This window comes from Ambystoma mexicanum, chromosome 2q (genome assembly GCF_040938575.1).
Source record: "Ambystoma mexicanum isolate Mex_15411 chromosome 2q, UKY_AmexF1_1, whole genome shotgun sequence".
NCBI lineage: Eukaryota > Metazoa > Chordata > Amphibia > Caudata > Ambystomatidae > Ambystoma > Ambystoma mexicanum.
In genome coordinates, this window is record NC_090924.1 from 477,247,446 (window position 1) to 477,268,417 (window position 20,972).

A 20,972-nucleotide genomic window follows, 5' to 3' on the forward strand; every position below is an offset into this window, starting at 1 on the left:
GCAGGGGGACATGTGTGGGGGCCTGGTGGAGGGTGCCCCACAGTGCTGTGGGGTGGGGGTACAGGGGGATATGAGTTGGGGGCCTGGTGGAGGGTGCCCTGCACTGTTGGGGGGTGGGGGTGCAGGGGGACATGAGTTGGGGGCCTGGTGGACGGTGCCCCACAGTGCTGGGGGGTGGGGGGGCAGGGGGACATGAGTTGGGGGCCTGGTGGAGGGTGCCCCACAGTGCTGGGGGGTGGGGGTGCAGGGGGACATGAGTTGGACATGAGTGGGGGCCTGCTGGCAGGTGGCCCACAGTGCTGGGGGGTGGGAGTGCAGGGGGGCATGAGTTGGACATGAGTGGGGGCCTGCTGACAGGTGCCCCACAGTGCTGGGGGCTGCGGGTGCAGGGGGACATGTGTGGGGGCCTGGTGGAGGGTGCCCCACAGTGCTGTGGGGTGGGGGTGCAGGGGGATATGAGTTGGGGGCCTGGTGGAGGGTGCCCTGCACTGCTGGGGGGTGGGGGTGCAGGGGGACATGAGTTGGGGGCCTGGTGGAGGGTGCCCCACAGTGCTGGGGGGTGGGGGTGCAGGGGGACATGAGTTGGGGGCCTGGTGGAGGGTGCCCCACAGTGCTGTGGGGTGGGGGTGCAGGGGAATATGAGTTGGGGGCCTGGTGGAGGGTGCCCTGCACTGCTGGGGGGTGGGGGTGCAGGGGGACATGAGTTGGGGGCCTGGTGGAGGGTGCCCCACAGTGCTGGGGGGTGGGGGGGCAGAGGGACATGAGTTGGGGGCCTGGTGGAGGGTGCCCCACAGTGCTGGGGGGTGGGGGTGCAGGGGGACATGAGTTGGACATGAGTGGGGGCCTGCTGGCAGGTGCCCCACAGTGCTGGGGGGTGGGAGTGCAGGGGGGCATGAGTTGGACATGAGTGGGGGCCTGCTGACAGGTGCCCCACAGTGCTGGGGGCTGCGGGTGCAGGGGGACATGTGTGGGGGCCTGGTGGAGGGTGCCCCACAGTGCTGTGGGGTGGGGGTGCAGGGGGATATGAGTTGGGGGCTTGGTGGAGGGTGCCCTGCACTGCTGGGGGGTGGGGGTGCAGGGGGACGTGAGTTGGGGGCCTGGTGGAGGGTGCCCTACACTGCTGGGGGGTGGGGGTGCAGGGGGACATGAGTTGGGGGCCTGGTGGAGGGTGCCCCACAGTGCTGGGGGGTGGGGGTGCTGGGGGACATGAGTGGGGGTGCAGGGTAGTCCCCCGGGGTGTGGGCTGCCTGCAGGGGCTGTGGAGGTTGTGGAGCGAACACCTGGGAGGACCCACACGGCCAATTCAGGTGTATTACTCCACGGAATCCCTGAAATACACGTACCCTGCTGATATCGGGTGTGAAACTTCACGCGCACCCCGAAATACACGTACCCAGGACATTCGCGTGTGGAACTTCCAGCGCACCCCTGATATACACGTACCCAGCTGAAATCGCGTGTGAAACTTCCCGCGCACCCCTGAAATACACGTACCCTGCTGAATTCGCGTGTGAAACTTCCCGCGCACCCCAGTAATACACGTACCACGCTCGCACAGGGCCAATCGTGTGTGAAACTTCCCGCGCACCCCAGTAATACACGTACCCTGCTGATATCGCGTGTGAAACTTCCCGCGCACCCCGAAATACACATACCCAGGACATTCGCGTGTGGAACTTCCAGCGCACCCCTGATATACACGTACCCAGCTGAAATCCCGTGTGAAACTTCCCGCGCACCCCTGAAATACACGTACCCTGCTGAATTTGAGTGTGAAATTTCCCGAGCACCCCAGTAATACACGTACCATGCTCGCACAGGGCCAATCGCGTGTGAAACTTCCCGCGCACCCCAGTAATACACGTACCCTGCTGAATTCACGTGTGTAACTTTCTGCGCACCCCGAAATACACGTACCCAGGACATTCGCGTGTGGAACTTCCAGCGCACCCCTGATATACATGTACCCAGCTGAAATCGCGTGTGAAACTTCCCGCGCACCCCTGAAATACACGTACCCGGCTGAATTTGCGTGTGAAACTTCCCGCGCACCCCAGTAATACACGTACCACGCTCGCACAGGGCCAATCGCGTGTGAAACTTCCAGCGCACCCCAGTAATACACGTACCCTGCTGAATTCACGTGTGTAACTTTTTCCGTGCACCCCGAAATACACGTACCCAGGGTGTGGAACTTCCAGCGCACCCCTGGAATACACGTACCCAGCTGAAATCGCGTGTGAAACTTCCCGCGCACCCCAGTAATACACGTACCACGCTCGCGCAGGGCCAATCGCGTGTGAAACTTCCCGCGCAACCCAGTAATACACGTACCCTGCTGAATTCACTTGTGTAACTTTCCGCGCACCCCGAAATACACGTACCCAGGACTTTCGCGTGTGGAACTTCCAGCGCACCCCTGATATACACGTACCCTGATGAAATCGCGTGTGGAACTTCCCGCGCACCCCTGAAATACACGTACCCAGCTGAAATAACATGAGGAACTTCCCGCGCACCCCAGTAATACACGTACCCTGCTGATATCGCGTGTGAAACTTCCCGCGCACCCCTGATATACACGTACCCAGCTGAAATCGCGTGTGAAACTTCCCGCGCACCCCTGAAATACACGTACCCTGCTGAATTTGCGTGTGAAACTTCCCGCGCACCCCAGTAATACACGTACCACGCTCGCACAGGGCCAATCGCGTGTGAAACTTCCCACGCACCCCAGTAATACACGTACCCTGCTGATATCGCGTGTGAAACTTCCCACGCACCCCGAAATACACGTATCCAGGACATTCGCGTGTGGAACTTCCAGCGCACTCCTGATATACACGTACCCAGCTGAAATCGCGTGTGAAACTTCCCACGCACCCCTGAAATACACGTACCCTGCTGAATTCGCGTGTGAAATTTCCCGAGCACCCCAGTAATACACGTACCACGCTCGCACAGGGCCAATCGCGTGTGAAACTTCCCGCGCACCCCAGTAATACACATACCCTGCTGAATTCACGTGTGTAGCTTTCCGCGCACCCCGAAATACACGTACCCAGGACATTCGCGTGTGGAACTTCCAGCGCACCCCTGATATACATGTACCCAGCTGAAATCGCGTGTGAAACTTCCCGTGCACCCCTGAAATACACGTACCCGGCTGAATTTGCATGTGAAACTTCCCGCGCACCCCAGTAATACACGTACTGCGCTCGCACAGGGCCAATCGCGTGTGAAACTTCCCGCGCACCCCAGTAATACACGTACCCTGCTGAATTCACGTGTGTAACTTTTTCCGTGCACCCCGAAATACACGTACCCAGGGTGTGGAACTTCCAGCTCACCCCTGGAATACACGTACCCAGCTGAAATCGCGTGTGAAACTTTCCGTGCACCCCTGAAATACACGTACCCTGCTGAATATGCGTGTGAAACTTCCCGCGCACCCCAGTAATACACGTACCCAGGACATTCGCGTGTGGAACTTCCAGCACACCCCTGATATACACGTACCCTGATGGAATCGCGTGTAGAACTTTCCGCGCACCCCTGAAATACACGTACCCAGCTGAAATCGCATGTGAAACTTCCCACGCACCCCTGAAATACACGTACCCTGCAGAATTCACGTGTGAAACTTCCCGCGCACCCCTGATGTACACGTACCCTGATGGAATTGCGTGTGGAACTTCCCGCGCACCCCTGAAATACATGTTCCCAGCTGAAATAACGTGAGGAACTTCCCGCGCACCCCAGTGATACACGTACCCCGCTTCCCGTGCTGGTACAGGGTTAGTGCAGCCCTTTGTGCTGGATTGTGGATTTTGATGGCTTTTCCCTGCGCAAGGGGCGTTCTTGGGGGCGTAACTGGCGCTGCTGCAGGGTCGCTGCGCCACTGTGCGCCACGGCTGGTTTTGGTGGCTGGAATCCATGAATACGCTGTGCGCGGAAATGTATTTTGGCGCACGTGGCTGGCGCAGGGATTCGCACAAGCACACTGTGCGCCAGCCGCGTGCGCCACTTGTGCGCTGAATTCTATGAATTACCCCCTGTGTATTTTGCGCAGTTCAGCCCAAAGGGGGGCCCAGACGAGCATGCGGTACGTGTTGCTCCCTGGGGAGATTTTGGGCGCTGCACCCACCCTGCAACCCGGGCCGGGGTTCTTGTGCCCCCACCGGTTATTTATAGGGGTGGAGGCGAAGGTTCAGGAACATTTGCCAGTTAACGCTGTTCTGTGTTGCCCGCCCACCTACCCTGTTAACCTTGGTTTGAAGGTAGTGTATTTTCCTTCAAGGGGTATGCAGGGTAAGGGGAGGAGAGTGGTAAGGAGAGAGAGTGTTTTTTGTTGACAAGTCAGGGTGGCAAGCGGAAAGGTATATTTGACTGTGGTGTTTCTTTGTTGCTGATGTGGCAGGTCAGCCTGGCTTTCATTGAAGAAGAGGGTGGTGGTGAGTTTGGGGCCTGGGGATATTGAAGCGGTAGCTGGGGACACATTTTGTACAATGACGGTCATTTGAAGCCAAAGGATTATTATCACGGTAAGGTGGGTGGTTAGTGCGGTTTGGACAGACAGGCTAGACTGGGGCTACAAGAGAGGGGAAGAGGTAGTGAAGAAATGCAGGTGGCGGCTCAGGGAGAGGACATGAATAAAGTTTGGAAAGATGTGGGCGAGTTGTAGGGGGGAAGGAATATTTGAAGGAAGGGAATGGGGGCGGAAGTGGGTTTACCTACATGCTAACGTTCTATTTAGTCTGTAAGAAAAGATGGGCCAGGTTAGTGTAGTTTGTAAGCAAGCCGCAGAAGTCTGGTTATTTTGTGCATGTAAGCCCAAATGTGTTTTTGAAAGACTGCCTCACAAGGTAAGATTGTTATTGTAAGTGGTCTTTCCTGGATAAAAAATATACATTTTAAATAATGAAAATATATATTTCTATTTCAATTAAATAAGAGCTCAGCAACTTGCACTTTCAACATATAACAGCCCCTGGAGAAATTCCCAATAAGCACATAGGGGATTGAAACATGTCAAGCAGCGTCATAGGAATCCCAACTACACCTACTAATGTTGAAATTACACAGTACAGATCCTAATTTAAAAAAGAATTAGATTAATGTGTTCAGTCAGTTTTAAAGGATAGTTCCGGGACTTTTTTTTTATTGTCCCTACGGTTCTGCCATGTGTTTTCAAGCATAACTCGGTAGATCGTAGAAAACTTTCCTATGGACCTTACCCGACTTTTCGTCCATTAACGCACTCGAAATCAGCCGCCATTTTCTGATAATCCTATCATTTCCCCCCATCGCCCTGGCTCACCTGCTTTTGCGGCACTAAATCAAATCCCCCGCCCCTGAGCCTGACATCAGCAGACGCGTACCGCCCATTTCCCAACGCCAAAGCACGTTTCGTGTCAACAATCGCTGCGCCTCAGCTAATGAAGTGTCGCCATGGAAATGGCAGGACGCCTCTTTCCTCAATAAGTATAAACACACCGTTCCACAACACACAGCAGCAGATTTTCGATTCCATTACTCTCTGTGTGTTACTTTGAGTATTCTGTGACTCGTTTCTGTGCTCTGGTCAGCTACCTTCGTTGATTGTAGCCCGTGTGAACAGATACCAGTACCACCGCTATAAATTATTTTACTTTCTTTACCACACAATGGCTACAATAATGCCGTATATGTACGAGCCCGAGTACACCGAGGAAGAACTACTGGAAAGGCAAGCACGCGAAAACGATGGGGATTCGGACGGCAGTTGGGAGGACCAGTCAACGGATGAAGAGCCTGGACCATGTCGCATGGACGGCGTCTCCACCTGGTGCACGTGCAATCGGTGCGAGCTAATGCCAACTGAGGAGGAGAACTGCTGCTGCCGTGAAAATTCCGGGTGCTTCGCCTACATTTCGGAAGGCGAGCCAAGTCCGCAATGCATCACCGAGCTGCCAGAGTTCAGGGAAGCCTGCCTCTCACGGACAGTGTTGAGGATGATGATGGTGCTTATGCACGAACTTTGCGGCACTGTTCGTCCGCGTAATCCGAGTAACGAGTAAGTATACTCTGGTTGTGATGTCAGTGATGCCACTACTATTTCATGGTCGTCTCATCATTCGAATGCATGTAAATTGGTTCCATGTTGTGCATTTTCTAGATAGAATTTTTTTCAAAGCAGAATGACATTTTTTACCTGAATCGACAGTGATAAGAAAGTTTTGTCATTTTAATACAGTTTGCATCTTTCATTTTCACAGGTGGTACAGGCTGGTGGCCTATCGTTGCTTCACTTGGTGGCTTCACGGGAGGCTCGGACACCGCGTTCGGAGAGTAATACCTGCCTGTGCGGTACTTGCCATTAGACAACATTTCCCCAGCGACAGTGGACAATACCGCGGATTTTCCATGGATGTGCTGCAACCGCAACTTTACAATGTGTAATGTTTATTATTTATGTTCAATTGAAATTAAGATCTAAAATAAGACCCAACATATATTTTAACAATGGTTGTTTTGAGTTGTTTTGATTTTTTAAATGAATCTAGTGTGTCTCCATTGAATAGTCTTCCTGTGCCTTGTCTTGTCACACCACATGTCTCCGGCCAGCATCCTCCCTCACGCTGGCCGCCCACCTTCAATCCACATAACCGTTGAACCCATATGCAGCAGACATACATATGTTATTTTGCGGGTTGGCATCAAGCCTCCCGGCCTTGCCTCCTCCCCCAAAAATACTTACCACACCACTTTGTTCAAGCGTTGGCAATAAAAGGAAGGCCGTTGGATTTTATTGACACAAAACATGGTTATAGGTAAATAATCAATATGGTTGATCATAATAAATCATCCTTTTGGGCACCGGGTACAGAGATGACCCCCTCTGGCCTGTGCCGCCTTGCCACCACAGGCCAGCCTGCTGCTGACTAACTGCCTAGGCATCCAGGGTCTCCAGGGTGAACTGCACCCATATATTCTCCTGGGAGGCTGAGGTATTTATAAACTCACCCCCCTGCCTTCCATGTACTATATCCTTCAGCCTGCCTCTTACATGCAGTTAGATGGCCTCTCCTTGGTGAGGCCCTGCGGCAAACGAGTCTTGTCTGCACGACCACCGCCCCAATCCACCCCCCGCCCTATCAAAGGCAGTTCGCACCGGGGTACTTGCGCTGGCAAGTGGAGCTGTCAGGGAGCGATAAAGGCCAAGAGGTGCCAAAGACCATGTACACTTCAAAGTGGTCTATAGAGCATGGGTTGTTGTTCCCATGTCTACCTCCAGACCCCGTGTCTCCTGCCAAGCATCCCCCCTCACGCTGGACGGCCCCCTGCAATCCACATAAGTGTGTCTCCATTCACGAGTCTTCCTGTGTCTTGTCTGCACGACCACCGCCCCAATCCACCCCCCGCCCTATCAAAGGCAGTTCGCACCGGGGTACTTGTGCTGGCAAGTGGAGCTGTCAGGGAGCGATAAAGGCCAAGAGGTGCCAAAGACCATGTACACTTCAAAGTGGTCTATAGAGCATGGGTTGTTGTTCCCATGTCTACCTCCAGACCCCGTGTCTCCTGCCAAGCATCCCCCCTCACGCTGGACGGCCCCCTGCAAACCGCATAATGCCACGACATATACACGTCATTCATTCACAAACACACCCCTGTTTCGAATTCTTTATAACCCACTTCATATTTCGAATGAGAACTTCTTTGCGCTTTGCTAGTCAACCCGTGAAGGTGCTGGTTATCTGCTCTTCGTCTCTGTGAACTTCCATGACCACTTCGAGCAAACTCGTCAGTTTGCAACCTGTGAACTGCTCCCTATTCTACGACAAGAAACTACTCTGATCCCTGCATCTAACTGTTTGTTCGTCAAGGTAAGGCCATGTACCCTAATCATTTTGCGTCCAATTTTTTAATTTATATCGATTTGCTAGTAGTCATCAAATTGCATCCATGTTTTCTTTTCGTTCAAGACAGTACATGCAAGGAACTAGTCACATGTTCTGAGTTTAGTCAAATTATTTTTCTATTTTTTTAAAGTTATTCAAATACTTATCTGCATGTGAATAACGTGTATAGTTACAAGAACCAAAACGAACCTTGCATTGGACCTTTTATGTGTCATTTAATTTTTTAACACAAATTGTATTCATTGAGAATTGTTGATCTTTACTTTTCAGAACTTTCCACAATGCCTGCCTGTTCCATTGGCGGTTGCCCTTCGAAGACCCATAATAAATCTGAAGGTACTATAATGCATGTTTTCCCTAAGACAATAGATCAGATAAGAGAATGGGTCCGATATTGCGGATATCCACCGTCTGAGCTTGAAAGTAGAGTCCTAGAAGTCTTTGCGGACAAGAGGGGTGATCGATACCGCATCTGCAGCAGGCACTTTAGCTCAGACATGTACTCCACATCATTGCTAATAAAGAAGAACACACCGCGAGCGAGGCGAAAATTGCTCTCAACCGCTATTCCCACTCTATTCGTCCACATCCCTCCACTGGTGAGTCAAGTTTACGTATTTATCTCTCGGCCTTGCGGTAGTGTGTAGCATTAGCTAACAATAATTTCCCCATTTATGTATCCACTCAATATGAAGGCGGAAGATTCTCCATCCGTGTCGTTATTGCAGTCATCAGCCACTTCAAGCGCCTATCGGGTAATCTTACTTGGCTATTCTGCCACTGACTTGGTTTAGGCATGTAAATCAATAGTTTTAATTTATCGTGTAATTATTTTACCTAATGGTACACCCTTGTACTCGTCCTCTAGTCTTTGTTTTCAGTTATAATTATTGTTATCCAAAATAATTCAAGTACTGTCTTTCAGGGAGATGCTGAGGAGTCCAACGTATTGACGACTACCGTTGATGTCACTCAGATGCTCGAGGTACGTTTCAGGACAGTTCCATCGATGGAGATCATCAGATCTTGCATTCTTGTAGCGTGATTGTTACACACAATGTTTCTTTCGTTTTTAGCCATTGATATGTCCTTCTGTCGTCGCCCTCCTATGTGTCTTCTTTTTTCAATATTGTGTTCATTACTAATGAAAGTCCTATGTTTCAGGGAGTCGATGGAGCATTAGTCCAAGAAGAAGGGGGAGCGTGCAGTTACGGGTCGGCGCAACAGCTTGCAGAAGTGTGCACCGCAGTTACATCGTCCCTTGATGTTCTTATGCATTTCGAGGTATGGATACTGACAGTTCGATGAAGCGAAATCATATGACGTGATTACATCCGCTATACTTCCTTCTTTATTAACGCAAGTACTATGTTTCAGGGAGATGACGGAGCTTCTTCTACAAGAACATCACCCCTAGTAGTTGATGCAGATTTCTGGGTGGTGACACTTCCAACGATCGAGCAAATCGAATCATATTTAGATATCCATTATTTATTTTAGACAACTGATCATTTGTGCAGGTCTATTTAGATGAGCCGTTCACGCCTGCACAAACTTTCTGTTCTTTTTATCAAAATAGAAAACCATACTAATGCAATTACTGTGTTTCAGGGAGTCACTGAAGCATCATCTTCAATAATATCATCAATGGAAGTCTATGAGGAGCCCGAGGTATGGATCTTGACAGTTCCATCTAACTAGATCAACAATGCGTGAATAATTGTCGTTTGAATGTTCTACACAAAGCGCTCATTCGTGTTTTGCTATTGAGATGTACGTGGGTATTGGTCCCCAAGTACATTTTGTGTTTTCGATATTATTATACATACTAATGAAAGTTCTATGTTTCAGGGAGTCCATGGAGCGTCAGTGCGTGATGGATGTGCTTATCAGGAAAACATAGTCGTTGCAGCGCAAGAGGAAGTGGAGACATGCACACACGAGTCGGAGCAACAGCGTCCTGATGTTGAAGTTCGAGGCAAGAAAGTTTCAAAGAAAAGAAAGCAAAAGAAGGTTAGTGTCCTGGTCACTATATTATGTTGTTTTTCACTGTTAATAGTTCAATACTGTAACGTGTGTTTAAACTGAACATCCCTTTTCCAATCTGTCCTCTAGTTGCGAGTGGGTGTACGAACTAGATCTACACAGACAGTGAAGCGAACGAGAGATGTTGCTTGTCAAACCTTTTGGCAGGGACTTGAGACTGGAGATGCATCGTGCCAATGGGAAGAATATGAAGTGATTGACAACGGAGCTATACCACCACCAGCCATTGATAGTGAATGTCCTCCTGGTAGTTCGGATGCAGTCGGAGATCAATTCACAGAATCCACACCCGCAAAAACTAAGACCGCGAGAAAGTTGAAGAAATTGTTTTATTCACCCATCGCCGGAGAAGGAACAGATGTTGCAATGGAAGAGAATGAAGTGGACGACAATGAAACACCATCAATATCACTGAACATAGCGGAAGACGATATCAGAGATTCTACCTTTCATGTGAGTGACATGTCCTCAACGTTACAGGCCGAACCAGCTGGGATGCAGAGTGACAGTATAAGGAAAGAGGCCAAATTCATTGTATTCGATAGTTGTTTGATTGATCTTATTATTCGGATGAAATGTGGGCATTCGGTTGGTGGGGAAGTATGTGGGGAGCCATTGATTAATGTGACTCATGCAATTCGAGGCACTAACCTTAAAATACATGCCACCTGTACAAAATATCATCCTTTCACATGGTCTGCACAACCTATGCTGGGACAACTGCCAGCAGGCAATCTACTTTGTGCAGCGGCTGCACTTTTTAGTGGTTCAAGTTTTAAAAAATTAGAGTCTTTCTTTCAGTTTGTGGGAATCCATTTCATTGCGAAAACTCAGTTCTACAAATACCAAACCGATTATCTATTTCCAGCCATTAGCGAAGCTTGGAGAATGGAAAAAATGTCTATTGATAGTACATTCGCGGGCAAACGGTTCAGGCTAGCCGGTGATGGACAGTGCGACAGCCCAGGATTTTCAGCCAAGTACTGCACCTACCACTTTCAGGACATGGAAAGTAAGAAAATTGTGAGTTCGGTGGTCGTGCAGGTGTCACAAAGTACATCCTCAGTGGCCATGGAGAAAGTTGGCTTTGTAGCATCATTGCAAGAACTACAATCGCGGGGAATGGTGATCGACCTGATAGCCACGGACAGACACGTTTCAATTGCCAAGACAATGAGAGAACAGTACAAAAATATAAATCACCAATTTGACGTTTGGCATCTTGCAAAATCAATCAATAAAAAATTGTCGGCTGCAGGTAAAAAAAAAGAATTGCAAGGTATTTCACAGTGGTCCAAGTCAATCAGCAACCATCTTTGGTGGAGCTCAAAAACATGTGGAGGGTCGTTGGAAATTCTACTGGAAAAATGGCGGTCAGTAATGCCACACTGTACGAACGTTCACCGATGGAACACGAACCAACATTTTCACAATTGTGAACATGGCCATTTGTCCACAGAGGAGGCACGGAAGAAGAAGTGGTTGATTCCTTCATCACCCACTCACAAAGCCATTGAAAAGATTGTATTTGATAAAACTATAACAAAAGCTTTGAGGGGACTCACGGAATTCTGCCACACAGGAGATTTGGAGGTGTTCCACAATATGTGCCTCAAGTACAGGCCAAAACGATTGCATTTTGGCATGGAGGGCATGATAAATCGGACTCTTTTAGCGGTCTTGGCACATAACCATAATGTTGGCCGTCAACAAAGTAGGACGACCGGAACTTTAGGGACGCTTCGCTACAATAAGGCCTTCACTAAAAGAAGTAAACAATGGGTGATCAAACCAGTGTTTGAGGATATGCAATATGAGTTTATTGAGAAACTTATTGTTGACGTCCTAGATAGGCACATAAATGGAGTTGTGAACGAACCTGTGCAGGGGACAACTGCATTGCCACCCAACATTGCCTCTGTTCCATGTCCACCTAAAGAAGAACTCATTGAGAAATACACATCACGGTTTAAATGATTGTAATTTGATTGTCTGTTCTCTCGAGTCTCCTCATGTCGCAGGCCCATTGAATATGTGTATCTATCCAACCTTGTTCATTTGCGCATTAAATTAAACCAAACAGTAATATAAATCATTTTTCAAAAAATATAGAATGTCTCCGTATTTATGGTTCTGTGGGGCTGCAAAGCACGCAGACAAAATGCAAAGATGGAGTGTAAATTTCAAGTCCTGTGAGAATGCCTTACACTGAATGTATCTAACTAGGAATGTGTGCTCGTTCAAAGTGAAGGTCAGCTGCTTTGATTTTTTCTCGGGTGCCAGAATGGCCCACGACTCAGTATAAGGTTCTATTGTATTTTGACCTTGACAGGCCGGGACCACGTAAGAAACGATAATGAATAGAATTTCAGAAACGAAAGCCATTTAATGTTCGTTCATTAGAAGAAATAACGTCGGCATAGAAGGAGTGGTATTTCGGGGCTGCCCTACGCACAGACACAATGGAAAATGCAAATATAATGTAAGTAACTCTTTAGATGAGTTTATACCGCAATTTAATTACTATACAGTAGCTTTAAAGACGGGTTAAGTTGTACTTGTTCGTTCTATGTGGCATATTGTTTTGTACCGCGCACTATCTTGGGGAGAACCGTCTACTTTTACGGAAGCACCTCAAAACCTTTGCTTCTGCTTTCTCTCTCCCTCTCCCCTGCTACAACTGGTCCACTGTCTGCGATCTCGGTCCTGGGCCCTTCCACTCTCCACCTGCACTCCCTGTCAACCCCTGCACTGAGGGACTGTCTCAGTATCCTACAGCCCCCCCTTGACGTTTAAAACCCAGTTGCACTGTCCTAGTTATGAAATAATTTCCCGACCGAATATATAAAATGAATAATTTTAATAAAGATCTGATGGTGAGACTAATTTCATTTTTTATGTTTTTAGGTACATCATTCACTACTGTCTGTGTCACGAGTACCAGACACCGGCGGACGGCTTCTACAGCCGCCAGTTGCTTCTCCGCGTGAACAACGTTACCACCCTGACCATTTTATGGGACGATCGCCAAGTACAAGTATGCCCTTACGCGGTACTAACGGCTAGATGCAACATACAGACCGTTGTGGTGGCCTAGTGCCTCGTTGTTGGAACAGCCATGCGATTATCAGTGCGACCGAAGAGCTTATTTTATCGTAAACCAACACCCAGTTTACTGCACACGAACATCGCTTGCCTCAAGACGAACTATTTTGGATCGAGAGCAAATAAAAATGAAAATCGCAGAATTTTCTCTAAACATTTGATGTCAAATAAATGTACTTTACCAAATTTACAATCTTGCGGTTTGATTTAAAAGTACAGTTTCATATTGCGAATTGTGGCGCGCTGTGTTGTGTGAGCTGATCTGTGTTGATTTCCGGGTTCTGTGTGGAGTCGCGTAGAAGACGCCTGGGCGCGTTTGCCTACGCAGCACAGTCACGTCACGGATAGAGGCGGGGAATATGAATGTTTTGATAAAGTCTGTTTCAGGGGCGGGGGATTTGATTTAGTGCCGCAAAAGCAGGTGAGCCAGGGCGATGCGGCAAGTGATAGGATTATCAGAAAATGGTGGCTGATTTCGAGTGCGTTAATGGACGAAAAGTCGGGTAAGGTCCATAGGAAAGTTTTCTACGATCGACCGAGTTATGCTTAAAAACACATGGCCGAACCGTAGGGACAATAAAAAAAAAGTCCCGGAACTATCCTTTAAGTATTCGGTTTTTTGGTGATAGGTCCACGTATGGTGGTTATTTGTTAAATTTCTGAGCATTTATTGGTGACAGTTCTTAATTTGGTATTTTTGATGTATGTCTAAAAATTATTTGTCAGATGATGTATATTTTCATATATTTATTAGAAAAATGCTTTAAACCAGAATAATTGGTTAGCAATCCAACATTGTGTCCAAAGGTGTATTTGTTTTTCCTAGGGCGCCTACAAAAGAAAGGGCAGTTAATGGTAGGAGCTTTGCAAATACTAGTGTCATTTGTCCATGGGTTTAATAAACATGTTTAACCATTATTGATTCTTAATAGATTTGAGGATGGAGCGCCTGCATAGGGGTGATTTCTTTGACACTACTGAAAAGACTTTCACCCAATGTAGCCCCCACTTACCTCTCCCATTCCTGTCTCCCTTTTCGAATCCCAGAGGTTCCACTTTTCACTTCATTCTCACATTATTCTGCTCATTATGTTTTCCCCTTTCAACATCTGCAGACCTTCCATTGCTTTCCTCCTGCAGCGCTTCCTTTTCTCTCTCTCCTTGCAGCAGTTCCTGCTCTCTTCTAGTTCAGCGATTCCTGCTTTACATTTCTGTTCCTTAACATTCTGAAGTCCCCTTGATGTAGTCTTAATTGCTCACATAATGTACTTCATCCTTCCACTCACTCCCTGCAGCCCTTACTTTGGGTCTCTCACCTATACCAGTCTGTTCTTCTCTATGCCCCCTCAGCACTTACAGTCCTCCCCTTCTTGCCTTTCTGATCCCCTTCATCCATTCCATTGACATGCCCATCTCACCTCCGGCATTCAGTGCTTCTTTCTATCACTCTTTCTACCTACTCTCCCACTATAGCCCTACCTTCTCTACATTCCCCTTGCCCGCTGCAGTTTCCACTTCTCCCATCTCCTTCAGAACCAACCCTGCCTTTTCTCATCCATCTCACCTCCCTGTTATCGCTTCTTTTGTTCCATCAATCTTCGGGCCTCTCAAGCTACCTCTTGCTACCCCATTCCATTCCTTTCTCACCTCCTTCATCCTTCTGTTCTTAATCTGCTTCTGCACTGCTTCATTCTCTGCTTTCGCTTCTCAGCCCATGTAGTTCTACTTTCTCTTCCCTTTGACAATCGGTAACCCACTCTTCTCTCTGCATATCCGTCGACTGTTATTTACAGGTATACTGCATTCTTCCAATTACTCTGTGCGTCCCATGGTTTAAATAAGGAAAGGTTTGCATCTGCCACCGTTGAAATTACTGGGCTTATTTATGAAAATTCCACCTACAACCAAGGAATGTAAACCATTTCTAAAGTTGCCTGCCTTCTACTCAGAGGCGTAGCCAGGATTGTCCAACAAGTGGGGCCTGAAGCTAATCTAGTTGGGCCGGAGCCACCGCATTGTTGTTTATTACTTTGCTAAATGCTTCCTTTATACTATTAGAGTTGAACATTTAATTGTTTTCTCCTTACCTCAATCTCCCCTCTAGTCATTATGCTGTGATAACTGACATTTTTATACTCTGTTAACATACTACTTTTTCCAATGGATAGTGATCACTCTCTGTTCAATTTGTGACTCCAAATTTCCAGATGTTTTTTCTTTTATAAAGGAAGCAATCTGTTATAGCATAGTCAATGATGCACTGTGTATCCCCCACTTTAATGTACTCTTGGGTGGTCTGTCATCTATGTACCACTAAAGCAGAATCACGTATGAATTGGTCTAGCCACCTGTATCACACATGGGATTGCCACCCATCCTAGGCAGGACACGGCATGAGTCATCCATCAATGACAGCTCAGTGTCCTCTGCTAACCTTGGACCTAGCTTTACATTAAGATCCCCCATTATTACTTTGTCGAACACTGCTCCAGTCATTGAGGTGTCACCCAATATTTCCTTTACAGTCCTTATGTACAGGCAGCCAGCTTTCAAAGGATTATAAATATTAAAGATCAACAGTTTCCTGTGAATCTCCTCAAAATAAAGTGACAGGGATATCAGACACTTGCCCTCTGGAGCTCTTCTCTCCAAATTAAATGGGATAGAAGTATGTGCCAATGTTACCAGGCCATCATTGAGCCATCCCTTGGTGCTTTCTGACTACTTTAAAGTGTAGCTTTGAAAGCCCGGCAGAGTGAACTCGTCCTGTAGCCAAGTTTCTTGCAAATTGACTGTATGATATAATATGATAGGTTATTTATAATGTGCTTAATACCCAGAGGTTTCTAAGCACGGACCCGGGGATCAAACCTGTGTTGCTCCGTGTCATCTTGCTTCCAAAGTGAGCACATTGCCGATGAGCTATCCTCCCATATCCGTTTGTGAGGTGAAAATACAGCCCCAGAGTGACAGAGATGAAGAGGCCATGCTCAGCGCCTATTGTTAGAGGGAAGCTGGCTAATGTGCCATTCCACTGAAATATAAAAGCCAGTACAAAACTGTGATTTTCCACATAAGGCCTCATGAAATGGAAATAAATGGGCATAACCAACTCCACTAAAATGGACACGCGTGCAAGTGAAGGGGGATCTACCACAGAGCTTGAAACTGATGGATATGACCAATGAATAAGAAATAACATGTGGTGCTGCAGATGCTGAATTTGTGTAATCTGGGAAAAGGCACATTTTTGACAGATTCAAAACTGCAGCAGTATCCATGGGAAAATATACATTGAAATGATAGGCATGTGAAAATAGCAAGGAGGAATTGTGCCTTACATTTAAAAAGTGAAGCCAAGTTACATATTTCAGAGAACGACATTTTTCATAAATAAACTGACATTCAAATAGAAAGGCCCACTTGTTGGATTTTCCATGTAACTGTGGCCAATGTGTGAATGATGCCTAAAGTGAACTTGTATCTATCCAAAGCATCTGTAAAGAAAGATTGAATTATAAACAATAGTCCCAGATAAAATGTTAAATATCACATGTAAGCACATCTTGTCAATTTAAAGCTGTATTTTCTGAAGTATTAATGCAGCTGGGGTCTTCCCACTGAACTGAAAGGTCTGTGCCTTTGAACATTTGAACTCAAGTCCTGGGCTGAGCCCCCCCCCCCCAGGAAAAGCAGGCCTGGTTCAGTTAGAAATACAAAGAAATAACAGAGAATTAGTTCCACATTATGGGAGTTGTAGATAACACAGCCAGCAGAAATTACCTTTAAGGTCAGGTCTCCTCATTGACAGTGCATTACTGGCCAACAGAAATTACCTTTTTGGGGCTAACTTGACCTCAAGAAATGGCTTCAAAGCCACTAATGGATGATCAAACATTGTGTATGAAACATATTGCTGAAAAGCAGATGTTTGTGTCAGGCCACAAGAACAGAAATTAAACTTTGGACTAGGTGGCAGCTGTGTGAAACTGAGGGGCATATGTGATGCACTGCTATTGATTAACATTGAACTCCTTTTTGCGGAATAAAAAGATAATCACAAGTGTCCCAGTGAGCTCTTCCCAGACTCATATTAAAGAGGATAAGAAGCCTGTCAGTATGATGTAATTATAAATCCTGTGTGATGTATACAATTTGAGTTATGAAGACAATTATGATTCCAACCTTATCATAATTCTGAGTGAATGGAAATGTGGTGTGGTGATATGTTATGGAAGCAAGTATTGAATCATAAAGGGTCAGTAAATAGTTTTGACTATTTCGGCTCAGGAGTAAATCAATAAAAATGGTAGCTCCTCCCAGGAAGGGCATGTCAAGAGATTTTCCGACTTGCCATAAAATATAGAATTCAAATATTTATCATATATATATATATATATAGGGGGTAATTCATAGAATTTAGCGCACAAGTGGTGCACGCGGCTGGCGCACAGTGTGCGCGTGCGAATCCCTGCACCAAAACCCATTTCCGCGCACAGCTTATTCATGGATTCCAGCTACCAAAACCAGCCGTGGCGCACAGTGGCGCAGCGACCCTGCAGCAGCGCCAGTTACGCCCCCAAGAACGCCTCTCGCACAGGGAAAAGCCATCAAAATCCCCAATCCAGCGCAAAGGGCTGCACTAACCCTGTACCAGCACGGCAAGCGGGCTACGTGTATCACTGGGGTGCGCGGGAAGTACCTCACGTCATTTCAGCTGGGTACGTGTATTTCAGGGGTGCGCTTGAAGTTCCACGCGCGATTCCATCAGGGTACGTGTACATCAGGGGTGCGTGGGAATTTTCACACGTGAATTCAGCAGGGTACGTGTATATCAGGGGTGCGCGGGAAGTTCCACACACGAATGTCCTGGCTACGTGTATTTTGGGGTACGCGGGAAGTTCCACACGCGATATCAGCAGGGTACATGTATATCAGGGGTGCGCGGGAAGTTCCACACGCGAATGTCCTGGCTACGTGTATTTCGGGGTGCGCGGGAAGTTTCACGTGCGATATCAGCAGGGTCCGTGTATTCCAGGGGTGCGCGGGAAGTTCCACACGCGAATGTCCTGGCTACGTGTATCTTGGGGTGCGCGGGAAGTTTCACACGCGAAATCAGCAGGGTACATGTATATCAGGGGTGCGCGGGAAGTTCCACACGCGAATGTCCTGGCTACATGTATTTCGGGGTGCGCGGGAAGTTTCACACGCAATATCAGCAGGGTACGTGTATTCCAGGGGTGCGTGGGACGTTCCACATGCGAATGTCCTGGCTACGTGTATCTTGGGGTGCCCGGGAAGTTTCACACACGATATCAGCAGGGTACATGTATATCAGGGGTGCGCAGGAAGTTCCACACGCGAATGTCCTGGCTACGTGTATTTCGGGGTGCGCGGATGTTTCACACGCGACATCAGCAGGGTATGTGTATTTCAGGGGTGCGCGGAAAGTATCACACGCAATTCCATCAGGGTACGTGTATTACAGGGGTGCGCGGGGAGCACCACATGTGAATTGCACGTGTGGGTCCTCCCAGGTGTTCCCTCTACACCATCCATGGACCCTGCAGGTGGCCCACACCACAGGGGCCTACCCTTCACATGTCCAGCAGGCACCCCATCCATCATGGCCATGCCCCCCAGCCAACCCACATGCCAACTTGCACTACTGCCCACCAACGCATGGCCCCCTGCACCCCCAGCCACCAGGGGCAGCCTCCACCAGGCCCCCACCCATGTCTCCCACCACCCCCACCCCCCAGCAGTGCAGGGGCAGCCTCCACCAGGCCCCCACTCATGTCCCCTATCACCCCCACCCCCCAGCCACCAGGGGCAGCCTCCACCAGGCCCCCACCCATGTCCAACTCATGTTCCCCTGCACCCCCACCCCCAGCACTGTGGGGCACCTGCCAGCAGGCCCCCACTCATGTCCAACTCATGTTCCCCTGCACCCCCACCCCCCAGCACTGTGGGGCACCTGCCAGCAGGCCCCCTCTCCTGTCCCCTATCACCCCCACCCCCCAGCCACCAGGGGCAGCCTCCACCAGGCCCCCACCCATGTCCAACTCATGTTCGCCTGCACCCCCACCCCCAGCACTGTGGGGCACCTGCCAGCAGGCCCCCACTCATGTCCAACTCATGTTACCCTGCACACCCACCCCCCAGCACTGTGGGGCACCTGCCAGCAGGCCCCCACTCCTGTCCCCTATCACCCCCACCCCCCAGCCACCAGGGGCAGCCTCCACCAGGCCCCCACCCATGTCCAACTCATGTTCCCCTGCACCCCCACCCCCCAGCACTGTGGGGCACCTGCCAGCAGGCCCCCACTCATGTCCAACTCATGTTCCCCTGCACCCCACCCCCCAGCACTGTGGGGCACCTGCCAGCAGGCCCCCACTCCTGTCCCCTATCACCCCCACCCCCAGCCTCCAGGGGCAGCCTCCACCAGGCCCCCACCCATGCCCAACTCATGTTCCCCTGCACCCCTACCCCCCAGCACTGTGGGGCACCTGCCAGCAGGCCCCCACTCATGTCCAACTCATGTTCCCCTGCACCCCCACCCCCCAGAAGTGCAGGGGCAGCCTCCACCAGGCCCCCACTCATGTCCCCTATCACCCCCACCCCCCAGCCACCAGGGGCAGCCTCCACCAGGCCCCCACCCATGTCTCCCACCACCCCCACCCCCCAGCCACCAGGGGCAGCCTCCACCAGGCCCCCACCCATGTCTCCCACCACCCCCAACCCCCAGCAGTGCAGGGGCAGCCTCCACCAGGCCCCCACTCATGTCCCCTATCACCCCCACCCCCCAGCCACCAGGGGCAGCCTCCTCCAGGCCCCCACCCATGTCCAACTCATGTTCCCCTGCACCCCAACCCCCCAGCACTGTGGGGCACCTGCCAGCAGGCCCCCACTCATGTCCCCTGTCACCCCCATCCCCCAGCCACCAGGGGCAGCCACCACCAGGCCCCCACTCATGTCCAACTCATGTTCCCCTTCACCCCCACCCCCCAGCAGTGCAGGGGCAGCCTCCACCAGGCCCCCACTCATGTCCCCTATCACCCCGACCCCCCAGCCACCAGGGGCAGCCTCCAGCAGGCCCCCACCCATGTCTCCCACCACCCCCACCCCCCAGCCACCAGGGGCAGCCTCCACCAGGCCCCCACCCATGTCTCCCACCACCCCCACCCCCCAGCAGTGCAGGGGCAGCCTTCACCAGGCCCCCACTCATGTCCCCTATCACCCCCAACCCCCAGCCACCAGAGGCAGCCTCCACCAGGCCCCCACCCATGTCCAACTCATGTTCCCCTGCACCCCCACCCCCCAGCACTGTGGGGCACCTGCCAGCAGGCCCCCACTCATGTCCAACTCATGTTCCCCTGCACCCCCACCCTCCAGCACTGTGGGGCACCTGCCAGCAGGCCCCAACTCATGTTCCCCAGCCAACGTGTCATCACAATCTAGATCCCTGGTCCCTATGGTCAGCCTCCAAATGCAAAACACCCACCCGAGTATTGCATCCACCCACTCAGAAATGGCAATAACATGACAGAACACCAATTGCAAGTTTGGAAACAAACACATGTCCCTCACATATACCCAATGGGTGTCAATGAATCTCAAAACCCATATCATGATATGCATGAAACCAATGAGATGATACTACACATTGAAGTTCGATCAAAAAATATGTATTAAAGGAAACATAAATTGAATCAAAAATAAAGAAACAGAAATGGGAATGTACAAAAATGAAAAGAAGCATGTCCGTGAAACAAAGCAAAACCAAAAATCATAATCCAAAGGAATGGTGTCCAAAGTCACAGTCCACAAAAGAAAATCCAATGGAAAATTATAATTGAAAGCCATTGCTCCATGGGTAAATTGTGAAAGAAAAAGAAAATCCAACAGTGAACTATGTAC